Source organism: Triticum dicoccoides, chromosome 6A (assembly GCF_002162155.2).
Source record: "Triticum dicoccoides isolate Atlit2015 ecotype Zavitan chromosome 6A, WEW_v2.0, whole genome shotgun sequence".
Lineage (NCBI taxonomy): Eukaryota > Viridiplantae > Streptophyta > Magnoliopsida > Poales > Poaceae > Triticum > Triticum dicoccoides.
Window position 1 is genome coordinate 392,254,382 of NC_041390.1, and position 3,616 is coordinate 392,257,997.

A 3,616-nucleotide genomic window follows, 5' to 3' on the forward strand; every position below is an offset into this window, starting at 1 on the left:
GGCGGCGGCGTGCGGCAACTGCGGCTACGGGAGGTGAGGCGAGGTGGCGAGGTAGGGCGGCGGCGGCGGGGTATTTATGAGAGGGGGCGAGGTGGCTTGGGGAAGGGGCCGTCTCGTGAGGCGTGCTCCTCCCGGACTCAGGCGGCGGCGGCGGCTTCGCTCGGGACTCCGGTCCCGAGCCGATGCGGGAGACGGCGGCGAGCGGGCTTGGCCTAAAACTAAATGTGCAATTTTTCTTAAAATCAAATAAACTAGCCAAAAACTCCAAAATAAAATCTTATTTGATTTTTTATTAGATCCTCAATATTTCTTTATTTTGGGAAAGTCATTTTATTCCCTCTCTCATATTTCTATAATGGAAATAATTGAAGATAAAATAAATAATATCAAATGATCCTATTTTCAAAATTTGAGAAAAACTCAAATATGAAAATAACGAAATCCCCAACTCTCTCCGTGGGTCCTTGAGTTGCGTAGAATTTCTGGATCAGGCCAAAAGCAAATAAAAAAATGATATGCGGTGATGATCTAATGTATAACATTCCAAATTGAAAATTTGGGATGTTACAAACCTACCCCTTAAGATGAATCTCGCCCTCGAGATTCGGGTTGGCTAGAAAATAGGTGAGGGTGGTCCTTCAGCAGATCTTCCTCTCGCTCCCAGGTGGCTTCGTCCTCGGTGTGGCGGCTCCACTGAACTTTGCAAAACTTGATAACCTTACTGCGGGTGACTCGGCTGGCATACTCGAGAATCTTAACTGGTTTCTCCTCATAGGTCAAATCACTATCCAACTGAATCGCTTCCAGTGGCACTGTATCTCTCAGCGGTATATCCGCCATTTCTACATGGCACTTCTTCAACTGGGAAACGTGGAACACGTCGTGAACTCCTGACAATCCTTCGGGCAACTCCAACTTATAAGCAACTTCTCCCAGATGCTCCAAAACTCTGTATGGTCCCACAAAACGTGGCGCTAACTTTCCCTTAACTCCAAAGCACTTAACTCCTCGAAGTGGGGATACACGAAGATAAACTCTATCTCCGGCTTCGTAAACTATCTCCTTGCGTTTAGAATCTGCATAGCTCTTCTGCCTGGACTGGGCTACCTTGAGCCTATCTCGAATCAACTTCACCTTCTGTTCAGACTCCTTAATCAAATCTGGTCCAAACAACTGGCGGTCTCCAACTTCGTCCCATGATAATGGTGTTCTGCACCTTCTTCCGTACAAGGCTACAAAAGGGGCCATCTTCAAACTGGATTGATAACTGTTGTTGTAAGAGAACTCCGCATATGGCAAGTTGTCATCCCAACTAGATCCATAATCTAGCGCACAAGCTCTCAGCATATCCTCCAAAATCTGATTGACTCTCTCGGTCTGTCCATCGGTCTGCGGATGAAAAGTTGTACTGAACTCTAGCCTGGTACCCAAAGTTTCGTGCAACTGATTCCAGAACTTTGAGGTGAACTGGGTTCCTCTATATGATACAATGCTTCTCGGAACTCCATGTAGACATACGATCCTGGTCATGTATATATTTGCCAACTTAGCACTGGTGTAAGTGGTCTTCACTGGGATGAAATGAGCTACCTTCATCAAGCGATCGACTACAACCCATATCGAGTCATAGCCTGAACGGGTCCTGGGTAATCCCGTGATAAAATCCATGCCTAGCTTATCCCACTTCCATTCGGGTATCGGCAATGGTTGTAGCAACTCTGCTGGCTTCTGATGCTCTGCCTTTACTCTTTGACATACATCACAAACTGCCACATACTCTGCAATATCCTTCTTCATTCACAAACTGCTACATACTCTGCAATATCCTTCTTCATTCCGGTCCACCAAAAGGTGTCTTTCAAATCCAAATACATCTTGGTATTTCCTGGGTGAATCGAGTACGGCGAATCATGGGCCTCTTGCAGAATTAACTTCCTGATCTTCGGGTCTTTAGGCACATAAACGCGGTCCTCGATCCATAAGGTATCGTGTTCATCCTCACAAAATCCTTTAACTTTTACCTTGCTCATCTTCTCCTTTATGGTGGCAATCTCCTTGTTGGTCTTCTGAGCTTATTTGATCTTATACATCAGAGTAGACTGAATCTCCAATGCTGCTACATAGCCTCTCGGAACTATCTCCAAACATAGCTCACGAAGATCCTTGGCTAACTCCTTTGGTAACTCTCCGGTCATTAGGGTGTTGACATGGCTCTTGTGGCTCAATGCGTCAGCTACTACGTTAGCCTTTCCGGGATGATAATGTAATCTCATATCATAATTCTTGATGAGCTCCAACCATCTCCTTTGCCTAAGATTCAACTCCTTCTGCGTGAAGATGTATTTCAAACTTTTGTGATCCGTGTACACCTCACAATGGTTTCCGATGAGAAAATGTCTCCACGTCTTTAATGCATGCACTACGGCTGCTAACTCCAAGTCCTGTGTAGCATAATTCAATTCATGGGGCTTAAGCTGTCGTGAGGCATATGAAACAACTCTTCCCTCCTGCATAAGCACTGCTCCAAGTCCTCGACGTGAAGCGTTGCAATACACCTCATAATCCTTGCGCTGATCTGGCAGAATCAACACTGGTGAGGTAACCAAACGTTTCTTCAACTCCTGGAAACTGGCCTCACATTCCTCAGTCCATTTGAACTTGGTATCCTTCTTCAACAACTCCGTCATAGGTTTTGCAATCTTCGAGAAATTTTCAATGAATCTCCGGTAGTATCCCGCGAGTCCAAGAAAACTCCGGATCTCTCCAACTGTTGTTGGGGCTTCCCAATTTTTCACAGTGACAACTTTGGTGGGATCTACTGATATTCCTTCTCCGGATATAACATGTCTGAGGAATCCAACTTCCTTCAACCAAAACTCACATTTGCTGAACTTGGCGTATAACTGATGTTCTCTGAGCTTACCAAGTACCAAACGCAAATGTTCTTTATGTTCTTCTTCATTCTTCGAGTAAACCAGAATATCATCAATGAATACTACGACCAACTTATCCAAAACTCCATAAGCACTTTGTTCATCATGTTCATAAAATAGGCAGGTGCGTTAGTCAGACCAAATGACATAACGGTATACTCATACAGCCCATACCTTGTGGTGAAAGCTGTCTTAGGTATGTCCTGCTCTCAAATCTTCAACTGGTGATATCCTGATCGCAAATTGATCTTGGAAAATACCTTAGCTCCTTGCAATTGGTCAAACAAATCAATGATCATCGGCAGTGGGTACTTATTCTTGATCGTCACCTCATTCAATCCTCGAGAATCAACAACCATCCTTAACGATCCATCCTTCTTTTCCACTAGAAGTACTGGTGATCCCCAAGGTGACGAACTTGGGTGAATATATCCCTTATCCAGTAACTCCTTAATCTTCTTCTTAATCTCCTCCAAATCCTTTGCAGGCATTCTATACGGTCTCTTAGATATTGGTCCTGTGCCTGGCAAAATCTCAATCAAAAACTCAGTGTCTCTATCTGGTGGCATGCCTGGCAATTCTTCTGGATATACATCCGGAAAATCCTTTACCACCGGTACCTCCTCCTGTACAACTCCTGATAAGGAATTTACTTGAGTCCTATTCGGCATATGTCGTGATAC